The sequence below is a fragment of the Lucilia cuprina genome, chromosome 3 (genome assembly GCF_022045245.1).
Source record: "Lucilia cuprina isolate Lc7/37 chromosome 3, ASM2204524v1, whole genome shotgun sequence".
NCBI classification, from domain to species: domain Eukaryota; kingdom Metazoa; phylum Arthropoda; class Insecta; order Diptera; family Calliphoridae; genus Lucilia; species Lucilia cuprina.
In genome coordinates this window covers 1,927,654-1,942,624 of record NC_060951.1, presented here as the reverse complement: position 1 = coordinate 1,942,624, position 14,971 = coordinate 1,927,654, and the positions used below count along the sequence as shown (strand labels likewise).

General features: G+C 28.0%; 1 protein-coding gene across 1 annotated transcript in view; it reads left to right on the top strand.

Moving 5' to 3' along the window:
- LOC111679266 (thyroid adenoma-associated protein homolog) overlaps positions 1-14,971 on the top strand; it is a 171,394-nt gene that overhangs the window by 129,940 nt on the left and 26,483 nt on the right. The window contains exon 13 of the mRNA XM_046947588.1: positions 2,904-2,937. The gene's annotated coding sequence lies outside the window, so the exon portion shown is untranslated. The remainder of the gene's footprint in view (positions 1-2,903; positions 2,938-14,971) is intronic.

The following is a 14,971-nucleotide window of genomic DNA, read 5'->3' as shown; positions in this document are numbered from 1 at the left end:
ACTAGAACAGAACTAGAACAGAACTAGAACAGAACTAGAACAGAACTTGAACAGAACTAGAACAGAACTTGAACAGAACTAGAACAGAACTAGAACAGAACTAGAACATAACTAGAACAGAACTAGAACAGAACTAGAACAGAACTAGAACAGAACTAGAAATGAACTAGAACAGAACTAGAACAGAACTAGAACATAACTAGAACAGAACTAGAACTGAACTAGAACTGAACTAGAACTGAACTAGAACTGAACTAGAACTGAACTAGAACTGAACTTAGAACTAAACTAGAACTGAACTAGAACTGAACTAGAACTGAACCAGAACTGAACTAGAACTGAACTAGAACTGAACTGGAACTGAACTAGAACTGAACTAGAACTGAACTTAGAACTAAACTAGAACTGAACTAAACTAGAACTAAACTAAGTAAAACTGAACTAGAACTGAACTAGAACTGAACTAGAACTAAACTAGAACTAAACTAGAACTAAACTAGAACTAAACTGAAACAGAATTTTTTTTTTCATTTGAAAATAGCACTTTCTTTTAAATTTATACATATTTTCCAAATTAGTGATAGTTTTATATATATTTTTAATTTCTTTAACTTAGCTTGTTTCTAAGGTAAACAGTTCAAAGTTCTTTAAAAAAATTTATTCTTTCACATTTTTTTTATAAATTTTTATTGAATATGATAAATTTTCACATATTTTAAAAAATTTTTAAATTAAAATAAAATTAATAATATTTTTTTTATTTTATAAACTTTGCTGGAAAAATGATCCTGCTTTTCCCAATTTTTTTTTTAGAAAATTAAACTTTTTCACAATCTGTTAAATTTAATTGTTTTGTCAATTTCTTAACTTAAATCCTTTAAATTTTGTTAATGATTCGTTTATTTGTTGAAATTTTATTCTTTAATAATTATTAATTTATTCTTAAATTCAGCTTTTACCATTTTTTTCAAAATTCCTTTTATTATATCTTGTATATTTCAAACACTGCTATTTCTTTGAAATTTGTATTACTTTCTTTATTTTCTGTTTAATTTAGTTGCACACGTTTTGAAAGCTCGACGAAGACTGAATTTTCATTTTCGAACAGTTGTTAATGTTTGCTCTAGTCTCATAAGTTTTATCCTGTTTTCTTTACTTCCTTTCTTTCGTTTTTATTACGTTCGTTTATTCGTTTAAGCCTCGTTCTACTTCCAAGACAAAAGCAAAGCAAACGAAATATTTATTCCAATATGGGAATTACATTTCCACAGCATGCTATAGCCAGTTCGTGTTATTGTTTTTATTTGTAAAACACGACCAAAAAAATGTTCGTGTTTTGGCTTAAAGCCAAAAATAATAAATAAATGTTTGTTGTTTTTAGCAAAAAAGGCTAAAAAATCAAGAAAGCAAAAAAAAAAAGAAACAACAGCTGCTTTTACAAATAAGCTTTTTTTGTTGTCATTTTTTATTTCTTTTTGTACAACAACATCAAAGTATTTAAATCTAACAAAAACCCAAACGTTAGCCGCCTAAATGGAGCCAAATAGTAGACATGAAAGGATATTGCTTTTACGAAAGAGTCATCTATTACACACATGCCTATGAACAGGGTGAGTTTGTTTTTCCAGTTATTATACAACTCCTTTGGCTATAACTTCGTTTAAGTCTAAAGCAAACGAAAGTTGACGATTTTATTAGAAAATTTATTATAAAAAAATTACGAAATTTTCTTAGTTTTTCTTTAACTATTGCGGCATTTGCTGCAATTGGAGCATAATAATTGTTCGACAATCTTCAATCAAACCGGCTTAAGGCTGCTTTTGAGGAAAACAAAATCAATGAAATTTTAGCCAAAAAGCAGCAAGAAGATAAGAAACAACCGCTAATACTAAATAATTAAAAATTAAAAGAAAAGACAACTAAAGTTGCTGCAATAAAAGTTGCTACAATTATAATTGCAGCAACTACAACTAAATAAATTAAATAAAAAGAAAAGGCAACTAGAGTTGCTGCAACAAAAGTTGCCACAATTGCAATTACAGCAATATAAGTTGCCGCAACAAAAGTTGCTTTAAAGTGGAGTCCCTGCAAATTGCTTTAATGCTGGTTCAACAAACATTGCTCTGCAGTAAGTGTTAACTTAGCAAAAATTGTTTTAATTGATGTTGCTTCAATAAAGATTGCCTTAAAAGTGTGAGCAAATTAAGTTGCTCTAACAAATGCTGCTTTAAAGATGAGGCCAGACTACTTTAAAGCAAAACACCACAAAAGTTGATAAAGCAAATACAAACTTGACAAAAGTAGTTTCAATAATAGTTGCTGCCTTAAAACGTTTAGCATTTTAAGTTGCCGCAACAAAAGCTGTCTTAAAATTGAGGCTACACAGATTGCTTTAAAGCAAAAAGCCACACAAAATACTAAAACAAATGTCAACCTAACAAAAATTGTTACAATAATAGTTGCTGGCTTAAATTGTTTAGCATTATAAGTTGCTGCAACAAAAGCTGCCTTAAAGTTGACGCTTTAAAGCACCTTGTTCACAAAGTTGCTGCAATAAAAATTGCTTTAAAAATTTAATTTTAACTTTAGTTTTTTCATTCAACATCAAGTTATTCCATATAAATAAAAACGTTGGTTACTTCAATCGTTTTAATCTAGTTGATATAACAAATGTTTATCATTTTACATTTGCAGCAATTTTTTTCAGGGCAATTGTAATTGCGGTTAAACAAACTATTAAACAAACAATTTAAGTTGCTCGTAAAACAAACTTAAATTAAAAACTTTACCATCTTAAAGACTTGTATTTAGGACAAAAAGAAAGACAATTTTTAGCAATAAAATTTACGATTTCCAAGCAATTTTGACCAAATTTTGATTTCGATTTTTGTTTTCTTTTACAGATTCCGGAAATGTCTCTTCTGCTTGAATAACATGGTAAGTTTTCTTTTCAAAATTTCTTATTTAAATGAAAAATTATTAAAATATTTAAAAAATTTTAAAGATTTGTTTTTAATTAAAATTACATTTCAAAATGGTCTCATTACTTCTTAGACCAAAAAAAAGGGAATTGCTAATAAATTTAATAAAATAATGTTTTTAAAACTATCTGCTTAAAATTCCTGAATGTTTATTTTTTTAAACTTTGAACTTTTACAAGACACTCGTTATTTCAAATAATAAAAATTAAAATTTTATATTTGAAAGCTTAAGTCTAATCAAGATTAAGTTTAGGGCTTCAAGAATTTACAAAATTCTGCGCAAAAATTTTAGTTTAACTTTAAAATAGTCAACATATCAAAAATTCCATTTTCTAACAATGCTGAAAGTAGGGTGTTCAACAAATTGTTAATACATTTTCTAATTAAATATTTCTTTTCTTTTCGTAATGTGCTAAACCAGCCGTTTACTTGCTTACAAAATCTTACTGAAAATAATTTCATTTTTATTTAGAAAAAAATTCTAAAATTTTTGTTGAAAATTTTTGAATTTTGAAAATTTGTTAAAATTAAACCAAGTAAGATAATTGTTTGAAATTTGCTTTGATTTTACAACTAAGGTGTGGGCTTTTATAAAATATTTTTGAAAGAATTTTTATTATCTTAAAACTAAAGTTATAAGAAAAATACTAAAAAAGACTAGAGAAAAAAAATTAAAAAAAAATTGGCTCTACTTATGTAATTAACTCACTGGCTTGGTATTTTTCAAGCTTATTTATTTCTCGGTTTTGTTACCTTTAATTACCAAACATATTTATTTTGAAGCCAATCGTACACTTGAGAAACATTATGTTTTCTTTATAATTTTCTTTTGCAATTAGACTATTTTTAATTTCTTAACTAAACAATAACTTTTTTGAATTTTTACCTTTTTAACAGTATTTTCTCTTAACAGTTAATTAAATTTAACAACAGTTTTTTAAATGTCCTTAATTTCACTTAAAAAGTCCTTTAAAAAGGTTAATAAATTCGTTTAAAATACTTTAGAAAACTTTTAAAATATTTGAATTTTTTTAAACAATTTTTTTTTTAAATGTTCAACAATTTTTTTTATAAAAATCTACAATTTATAAGGTATTTTTTAAAATTCCTTTTTGGAATACAACGCTTTTAAATCCGTTTTACAATATTTAACGACCAAGTTAAACTTTCAACGTCTGCAGAACAACTGATTTCCTTACTAACGAAACACAACACAGGATTTCTATGCATAAAGAGCGAAAGCGTGAGAGAAATACGATTTGCAACGTTTTGTAATGCAACAACTACTACAACTTAGCTTTATAAAAACGAACTTTTGGAAATGTTAGAAAAATTACGCAATTTCCAGGTTTTCTCGGGAAATCGGCAAACTTCCAAGAAAATTTATTGGAAGTAGAAAGAAAAAAAAAAAACAAAAATATTTTAAAAGAAAAGAAATGCATTTTAAGTCTTAGACGAAGACAAATTACAAGAAGTTATAGTAAGAAGTAGTAAAACGTTAGAAAAAAAGAGTTCTAAGTTACCGTAATCATTATGGGTGACAACATATGATTAAATTAGTCAAATAATTTAATGAAAAAAATCTTTAAGTTTAATCTGTAGTTTACAGATATTTCCTTAAACTTCGGCGTAAAAAGTTAGACATATTATATACCAAGGGAAATCTATTCACTTGAACTTTTAAAAAATCTATTAATAAATTTAATAATTTAATAAAACTTTTAATTTTAAAACAAATTTTAGAATTAAATTTTTCTAAAATAAACGAAAATTAAAGAATTTTTTAATCCCTAAAGTGACAAACATTTTTTGGAAAAATTTTCAAAGAAAAGTTAGCCATATGGTATATCATTGGAAAGGAAATTGTGTTTACTTTATAAAAATATATATAATTGTAAAACTTTAATGTAAGAAATCTTTATAAACATTTAAGTGAATTAAAAAATTTTTCAAAATGTTATAATTTTCTAACATTGCTGAAAGTAGGGTATTAAAGAAAATCGGTATAATATATTATAACTTATTAAAAGTTTAGCTTTTTCTTTCACAATATGCTTTAACACTTATCTATTTTCTAATAAAATTTTCGTGAAAATCATTTTTGAATAGAGTTTTTTCTTAAAAAATATTTTGAATTTTTTGTAATAATTTTTTCAAAATTTATAAACTTTGAAAATTTTTCAAAATTTAAGGGCATAAGAAAATTGTTCAAAATTTCCTTTAATTTATGAAATAAGGTGCAGGTTTTTATAAAATATTTTTATAAATATTTTTCTTTTATTTATAACAAAGTAATGAGCAAAAATACCAGAAAACTCTAAATTACACATAATTTTTTATTAATAATATCATTTTCTAAAAATGCTGAAAGTAGGCTGTTTAACAAAATTTGTTCAAAATTTAGGAATTAGTTAATATTGAAGTCTTATCTTTCTAAAAAAGTGATTTATTTGCTCAAAAATATGTAAGAATTTCTTTTTAGAAAAAAATCGTTTATAAGAAAAATAATTATTGAATTTTTTTTTCAAAATTTACGAATTTTGAAAATTTGTTAAAATTCATTGAAATCAGATAATTGATTGAAATATATTTTGATTTATTAAGTATGATGTTGGCTTTCATAAAATATTCTTTGAAGAATTTTTGTGATCTTAAAAGTAAAGATAGGAGGAAAAAACTAAAAATTGACATAGAAAAAAATATAAATTTAGTTTTTTCCAAATGTTAATCACTTAGTTTTTAAACAAAATGATTCAAATATTTTTATTCAAATTCAATGATTTCAGGCAATTTCTTAAAAATTTTTCAAGCCTTTTATTTTGAATCCTATCTTTGAAAATCAAGCTAATCATGGTTAATAGAACATGAATATTTATAAAAGAAACATAATGTTTTATTTATTCTTTCTAGTTTTTAAAACAGAAAATTTTTAATTTCTTTCTTTTCATACAAAAACATTGTGATAAATTCATAATGCCAGCCGCCGTTTGTCTGCAATTTTCATTTGTATTAAATTGTTTATCTTTGTGTCACATGTTGGGCACGCTTTTTTTCAAACAAAAAAAAAAAACAATGAGTCTCTCTAGTTTCCTTTTTTCTGTTTGTAATTTACATTGAAAATTGTCCAGCACCCACCAACGCCGCCTAAACTCATTAAATTTTCAAAGTGTTTTTATAGTTTCAATGGATTTTATTTTTCAGTACAAAACAGCTACTATTTATAATGACACAATACCAAGCAAAATGAAAATGAATAAAATTCAACAAAAAAAAAACATAGAAAGCAATAATGGCCAAGACCATAAATCCAAAATAGTCGTAATACGTAATGTGAAGCACATACGTACAAATGTATACATATCAAAAGCCAAACGCACCCTCCAACTAAAAACAATTTAAACATGCAACTAAACGTTGCAATGTATTTAAACCAACCAACCCTTAATTCAATAATTCAACAAAAATAACGTCATCAATCGTTTGTAAAGTGCAATGAATTGTTTCGATTCAAATTACACACACACACATACATAACAAACACTAATTTCGAAACAGGATATAAAAACCAGGGTGTTAGTAGGGTGTTTTAAGCTCCATAAATTGTTCACTAATTTGGAAGAGTGTGCATTAGATTATGAGTGAAAGAAATAATTTTAACTGTTTATGTTCAATAAAAACTGAAAAAGATCATCGTTTGGAAATTAAAATAAAGCAAGTTCTGTGCTATTTCTGCTCAGTTCTAGTTCTGTTCTAGCTCTGTTCTAGTTCTGTTCTGTTCTAGTTCTGTTCTAGTTCTGTTCTAGCTCTGTTCTAGCTCTGTTCTAGCTCTGTTCTAGTTCTGTTCTGTTCTAGTTCTGTTCTAGTTCTGTTCTAGTTCTGTTCTAGTTCTGTTCTAGTTCTGTTCTAGTTCTGTTCTAGTTCTGTTCTAGTTCTGTTCTAGTTCTGTTCTAGTTCTGTTCTAGTTCTGTTCTAGTTCTGTTCTAGTTCTGTTCTAGTTCTGTTCTAGTTCTGTTCTAGTTCTGTTTTAGTTCTGTTCTAGTTCTGTTCTAGTTCTGTTCTAGTTCTCTTCTAGTTCTGTTCTAGTTCTGTTCTAGTTCTGTTCTAGTTCTGTTCTAGTTCTGTTCTAGTTCTGTTCTAGTTCTGTTATAGTTCCGTTCTAATTCTGTTCTAGTTCTAGTTCTGTTATAGTTCCGTTCTAGTTCTGTTCTATTAATGTTCTAGTTCTGTTCTAGTTCTGTTCTAGTTCTGTTCTAGTTCTGTTCTAGTTCTGTTCTAGTTCTGTTCTAGTTCTGTTCTAGTTCTGTTCTAGTTCTGTTCTAGTTCTGTTTCTAGTTCTGTTCTAGTTCTGTTCTAGTTCTGTTCTAGTTCTGTTCTAGTTCTGTTCTAGTTCTGTTCTAGTTCTGTTCTAGTTCTGTTCTAGTTCTGTTCTAGTTCTGTTCTAGTTCTGTTCTAGTTCTGTTCTAGTTCTGTTCTAGTTCTGTTCTAGTTCTGTTCTAGTTCTGTTCTAGTTCTGTTCTAGTTCTGTTCTAGTTCTGTTCTAGTTCTGTTCTAGTTCTGTTCTAGTTCTGTTCTAGTTCTGTTCTAGTTCTGTTCTAGTTCTGTTCTAGTTCTGTTCTAGTTCTGTTCTAGTTCTGTTCTAGTTCTGTTCTAGTTCTAGTTCTGTTCTAGTTCTGTTCTAGTTCTGTTCTAGTTCTGTTCTAGTTCTGTTCTAGTTCTGTTCTAGTTCTGTTCTAGTTCTGTTCTAGTTCTGTTCTAGTTCTGTTCTAGTTCTGTTCTAGTTCTGTTCTAGTTCTGTTCTAGTTCTGTTCTAGTTCTTTTCTAGTTCTGTTCTAGTTCTGTTTTAGTTCTGTTCTAGTTCTAGTTCTGTTATAGTTCCGTTCTAGTTCTGTTCTAGTTATGTTCTAGTTCTGCTATAGTTCAGTTCTAATTCTGCTTTAGTTCTCCTCTAGTTCTGTTCTAGTTCTGCTTAAAATTCTGTTCTGTCGGTTCAGTTTAGTTCCAGTTCAATTTTAGTCTAAAATTCCGAATTATTTTTTAAAAGTTCTTTTAGGTTAAAATTGTCATATTTGCTTTAGAGAGCATATTTATTTTTGATATATAAAGAGTATTCAAAATGTTTAGTTAACCGGTTCCGTAGAGAGCACTTTTATCCAAAAATAATCTCTGAGTAATTTATACTTTTTGCAACAACAAAACCGGCCTTTTAAAAGACCAACCCACATTTGCAAAATGTCTTTAATAAAATATAGAGAAAGAGAACAGGAACTATTAGATGAAAGAGAATTAACAAGAGAACTCAGCTGTTTTAAATAATCAATTAACAGCTGATATTAAGGGTTGTGTTGAGGACTCTCTATGAATATAAGTTTAGCACTCCTTCTCTCTCCCTCTCTCTCTCTCTCTCTGAATTTTTGATGTAACTGTCATTTATAAACTTTGCAAGTCATTGTTTCCTATATATATAACATTATAAAAACCCTGACCATCTGTTTGTGTTTCAGTTTGTGTAACAAATATTGATTTTTCTTTAAAAACAGCTGATTTCTTGGAGATATAGAAATAAAGAGCGAAAGAGATTATTGTTGAAAACACATGCAAACACCTGCTAGTACTTATTTTTGCAATGAAAAGGGAAGGTATGGTAAATGTCTAGTGAATGGAAGCAGGCGAAAAAAAGCTTACTTTTGCACTATATGAATTCATGTAATTCCTTTACATGAAGTAATATTAAGAATATTACAAAATTTCACAGCTGGCAGAAAAGTACTATAAAAGTAAAAAGGACTACAAAAAAAAGAGGAGTTGGGGTTAAAAGCCGCTTTAGGTTAGGAGTGTTTTCGTCTTTTGACAGATTTTTTTTCAGCCACCCAAAAGGAGTATACTGAAACTTAATACATATATGTAAAAGAATGAAAAAAGACTACAAGTAAAAAGGGATTTTGTGAAAATTTGTTTTATACTATATATTGAAATGAAAAATTATTTGGCCTATATATAGAAATTTTTTTTAAATTTTAAAATTATTAAAAAAATTGTTAACATATTTACCTTTTTTAAGCTTATTTTTGTTGTTTATATTAATTAATTTTTATTGAATATTTTAAGTTTTTCTAGTTGCAATATTGATTTTTATACTTAATAAGTTTTACAGGATGGAGAAGAAAAAAGCATTTGTTTTACTTGTATTTTTTCAAATTTATTTGTTTTATAATTATTAAGCTATACGTATATTTAGCGTTTTTTTTTTAGGCAATTAATTTTTTTACTAATTAATATAATTTATATGAGGTCTTAAGCTCTAAACACAAAAAATGGACTTTTCTTTATATATAATTTAAGTTAAATATTTAAAGTTTTTTTATGCTAAAGTTTTTTCACAAATTTTTGTATTTTAAATTTCTTTTTAAGTTCTTTTCCAACTTTGCAGAAAATTTTCTTAAATTGTAGTTTTCGTTTTTTAAGGTTTTTTTGTTGTTCTTTACTTGAAACCGAAATAAACTTAGACGGATATTGATTTTTTCATGAAATTCTTCAAAAAGGTTTGATCATAACAGGCTTATACTGGCTTCAAATTAAATTCAAAGTCCTTTGGGAAAATATTTTCTAAACACTTTTTTCTTAAAATTTTTTTTAAATTTTTCATTATAATTTTTCGGGTTCGTTTTTTAAACAATTTTTTCTTCTTATTTTTCTTAAACTCAATAGTTGGACAACATGCGTTTTTTGCTTTTTTAACCGGCTTTAAATGGTTGGTTTTATCTTTTTGGTTCTGCCTTTGTAAGCTCACAGTTCGCTTAATACTGAAATTTTGAAAATAGCTTTGGCATTTACTACCAGGTCGAAGCTTTTATTAAAAAATCGTTCTTCCTTTTCTTAACCTTACTTGAGTTTTCTACTGCAGTGCTCTTATCACACATGTGACTGGTTTTATCTCATTTTAAAATTCTCTGCGCAAAATCATTAAAATTTAAGAGTTTAGTTTTGGTTTAATGTTTCGAAAATCATTTGTTTTGACAGCTGTTAATTGTGGCCAGCTGTTTACTAAAAGAAATGAACCAAAACTTTCTTGGAATCAAAAACCAGTTCTAGTTCAGTTCTAGTTCAGTTCTAGTTCAGTTCTAGTTCAGTTCTAGTTCAGTTCTAGTTCAGTTCTAGTTCAGTTCTAGTTCAGTTCTAGTTCAGTTCTAGTTCAGTTCTAGTTCAGTTCTAGTTCAGTTCTATTTCAGTTCTAGTTCAGTTCTAGTTCAGTTCTAGTTCAGTTCTAGTTCAGTTCTATTTAAGTTCTAGTTCAGTTCTAGTTCAGTTCTAGTTCAGTTCTAGTTCAGTTCTAGTTCAGTTCTAGTTCAGTTCTAGTTCAGTTCTAGTTCAGTTCTAGTTCAGTTCTAGTTCAGTTCTAGTTCAGTTCTAGTTCAGTTCTAGTTCAGTTCTAGTTCAGTTCTAGTTCAGTTCTAGTTCAGTTCTAGTTCAGTTCTAGTTCAGTTTCTAGTTCAGTTCTAGTTCAGTTCTAGTTCAGTTCTAGTTCAGTTCTAGTTCAGTTCTAGTTTAGTTCTAGTTCAGTTCTAGTTCAGTTCTAGTTCAGTTCTAGTTCAGTTCTAGTTCAGTTCTAGTTCAGTTCTAGTTCAGTTCTAGTTCAGTTCTAGTTCAGTTCTAGTTCAGTTCTAGTTCAGTTCTAGTTCAGTTCTTGTTCAGTTTCTAGTTCAGTTCTAGTTCAGTTCTAGTTCAGTTCTAGTTCAGTTCTAGTTCAGTTCTAGTTCAGTTCTAGTTCAGTTCTAGTTCAGTTCTAGTTCAGTTCTAGTTCAGTTCTAGTTCAGTTCTAGTTCAGTTCTAGTTCAGTTCTAGTTCAGTTCTAGTTCATTCTAGTTCAGTTCTAGTTCAGTTCTAGTTCAGTTCTAGTTCAGTTCTAGTTCAGTTCTAGTTCAGTTCTAGTTCAGTTCTAGTTCAGTTCTAGTTCAGTTCTAGTTCAGTTCTAGTTCAGTTCTAGTTCAGTTCTAGTTCAGTTCTAGTTCAGTTCTAGTTCAGTTCTAGTTCAGTTCTAGTTCAGTTCTAGTTCAGTTCTAGTTCAGTTCTAGTTCAGTTCTAGTTCAGTTCTAGTTCAGTTCTTGTTCAGTTCTTGTTCAGTTCTAGTTCAGTTCTAGTTCAGTTCTAGTTCAGTTCTAGTTCAGTTCTAGTTCAGTTCTAGTTCAGTTCTAGTTCAGTTCTAGTTCAGTTCTAGTTCAGTTCTAGTTCAGTTCTAGTTCAGTTCTAGTTCAGTTCTAGTTCAGTTCTAGTTCAGTTCTAGTTCATTTCTAGTTCAGTTCTAGTTCAGTTCTAGTTCAGTTCTAGTTCAGTTCTAGTTCAGTTTCTAGTTCAGTTCTAGTTCAGTTCTAGTTCAGTTCTAGTTCAGTTCTAGTTCAGTTCTAGTTCAGTTCTAGTTCAGTTCTAGTTCAGTTCTAGTTCAGTTCTAGTTCAGTTCTAGTTCAGTTCTAGTTCAGTTCTAGTTCAGTTCTAGTTCAGTTCTAGTTCAGTTCTAGTTCGGTTCTAGTTCAGTTCTAATGTATTATATAGTTCTTGTTCGGTTCTAATTCAAAACTATTTTTGAATTTGCAAGTTAATTTCCTTACTAAAACTGCGAAATAATAGATTTTCCTTTTTTAACCTCCACTAGCGCAAAAAACTAGTATTAAACGATTAACGCCTAAAATCACACAACACAAACCAAATACAAATACTTCCCCCTAGAGTTTAACAAACACCAACCGCTAACCAAGCAACTACCTATCCGCTAAATACATATTTTTAGCCTATTATACTAAACACTTAATTACCATACAGATTTTGCACAGTATTTTGCATAAAAAGCTTTATATTATAATATTAAAATTTTTTTTGTAGCCCAACTTTTAGGCTTATTCCAGCTTAAATGTCATATAGTTAAATAAACAAACGTTTAACATTTTGCAATAATTTTGTTGTGTACTTTGTAGTTGGAGATACTAGCGTGTTTTATTTCATTTCTTGTTTTTTTGTTTCTGTTGTTCCTTTTCAATTTGATTTATATTTCTTTGCCAGGTATTATTAAACAAAATTTGCTATTTAGCTCCTTAAAGTAGGCACTTTAAGTGCATTAGTATACATTGTATTTATAAGTATGCTATAATATTTGATTGAATTACTAGAGAATATGCAGAAAAAACACGTGTAAAAAGAGCGATCAATAAGGTGTTGTTATAAATTTTACCAAAAAAAAGATGACGATTTTGAAAATAGCAAAAACGCAAAAAAGCCAAATTGAAAATGATTTATTTGAGTAGTTTGTAGCTGTTGGATTTGTGCAAAAAGTCATGGCATATTTGTAAGGAATAATAAAAATCAATTTAAGGGCAAATGAAAATTAATGGTATTTATGTAGAAGTGAAATAAATTTTAAATGTGATTATGGGATTTTAAATTTGAACTTTTAGTTTATTGATTTTGGAAATTTTGAATTAGAACTGAACTAGAACTGAACTAGAACTGAACTAGAACTGAACTAGAACTGAACTAGAACTGAACTAGAACTGAACTAGAACTGAACTAGAACTGAACTAGAACTGAACTAGAACTGAACTAGAACTGAACTAGAACTGAACTAGAACTGAACTAGAACTGAACTAGAACTGAACTAGAACTGGTTTTTGATTCCAAGAAAGTTTTGGTTCATTTCTTTTAGTAAAACAGCTGGCCACAATTAACAGCTGTCAAAACAAATGATTTTCGAAACATTAAACCAAAACTAAACTCTTAAATTTTAATGATTTTGCGCAGAGAATTTTAAAATGAGATAAAACCAGTCACATGTGTGATAAGAGCACTGCAGTAGAAAACTCAAGTAAGGTTAAGAAAAGGAAGAACGATTTTTTAATAAAAGCTTCGACCTGGTAGTAAATGCCAAAAGCTATTTTCAAAATTTCAGTATTAAGCGAACTGTGAGCTTACAAAGGCAGAACCCAAAAAGATAAAACCAACCATTTAAAGCCGGTTAAAAAAGCAAAAAAACGCATGTTGTCCAACTATTGAGTTTAAGAAAAATAAGAAGAAAAAAATTGTTTAAAAAACGAACCCGAAAAATTATAATGAAAAATTTAAAAAAAATTTTAAGAAAAAAGTGTTTAAGAAAATATTTTCCCAAAGGACTTTGAATTTAATTTGAAGCCAGTATAAGCCTGTTATGATCAAACCTTTTTGAAGAATTTCATGAAAAAATCAATATCCGTCTAAAGTTTATTTCGGTTTCAAGTAAAGAACAAACAAAAAAACCTTAAAAAACGAAAACTACAATTTAAGAAAATTTTCTGCAAAGTTGGAAAAGAACTTAAAAAGAAATTTAAAATACAAAAATTTGTGAAAAAACTTTAGCATAAAAAAACTTTAAATATTTAACTTAAATTATATATAAAGAAAAGTCCATTTTTTGTGTTTAGAGCTTAAGACCTCATATAAATTATATTAATTAGTAAAAAAATTAATTGCCTAAAAAAAAAACGCTAAATATACGTATAGCTTAATAATTATAAAACAAATAAATTTGAAAAAAATACAAGTAAAACAAATGCTTTTTTCTTCTCCATCCATTGTAAAACTTATTAAGTATAAAAATCAATATTGCAACTAGAAAAACTTAAAATATTCAATAAAAATTAATTAATATAAACAACAAAAATAAGCTTAAAAAGGTAAATATGTTAACAATTTTTTTAATAATTTTAAAATTTAAAAAAATATTCTCTATATAGGCCAAATAATTTTTCATTTCAATATATAGTATAAAACAAATTTTCACAAAATCCCTTTTTACTTGTAGTCTTTTTTCATTCTTTTACATATATGTATTAAGTTTCAGTATACTCCTTTTGGGTGGCTGAAAAAAAATCTGTCAAAAGACGAAAACACTCCTAACCTAAAGCGGCTTTTAACCCCAACTCCTCTTTTTTTTGTAGTCCTTTTTACTTTTATAGTACTTTTCTGCCAGCTGTGAAATTTTGTAATATTCTTAATATTACTTCATGTAAAGGAATTACATGAATTCATATAGTGCAAAAGTAAGCTTTTTTTCGCCTGCTTCCATTCACTAGACATTTACCATACCTTCCCTTTTCATTGCAAAAATAAGTACTAGCAGGTGTTTGCATGTGTTTTCAACAATAATCTCTTTCGCTCTTTATTTCTATATCTCCAAGAAATCAGCTGTTTTTAAAGAAAAATCAATATTTGTTACACAAACTGAAACACAAACAGATGGTCAGGGTTTTTATAATGTTATATATATAGGAAACAATGACTTGCAAAGTTATAAATGACAGTTACATCAAAAATTCAGAGAGAGAGAGAGAGAGGGAGAGAGAAGGAGTGCTAAACTTATATTCATAGAGAGTCCTCAACACAACCCTTAATATCAGCTGTTAATTGATTATTTAAAACAGCTGAGTTCTCTTGTTAATTCTCTTTCATCTAATAGTTCCTGTTCTCTCTTCTCTATTATTTTATTAAAGACATTTTGCAAATGTGGGTTGGTCTTTTAAAAGGCCGGTTTTGTTGTTGCAAAAAGTATAAATTACTCAGAGATTATTTTTGGGATAAAAGTGCTCTCTACGGAACCGGTTAACTAAACATTTTGAATACTCTTTATATATCAAAAATAAATATGCTCTCTAAAGCAAATATGACAATTTTAACCTAAAAGAACTTTTAAAAAATAATTCGGAATTTTAGACTAAAATTGAACTGGAACTAAACTGAACCGACAGAACAGAATTTTAAGCAGAACTAGAACAGAACTAGAGGAGAACTAAAGCAGAATTAGAACTGAACTATAGCAGAACTAGAACATAACTAGAACAGAACTAGAACGGAACTATAACAGAACTAGAACTAGAACAGAACTAAAACAGAACTAGAACAGAACTAGAAAAGAACTAGAACAGAACTAGAACAGAACTAGAACAGAACTAGAACAGAACTAGAACAGAACTAGA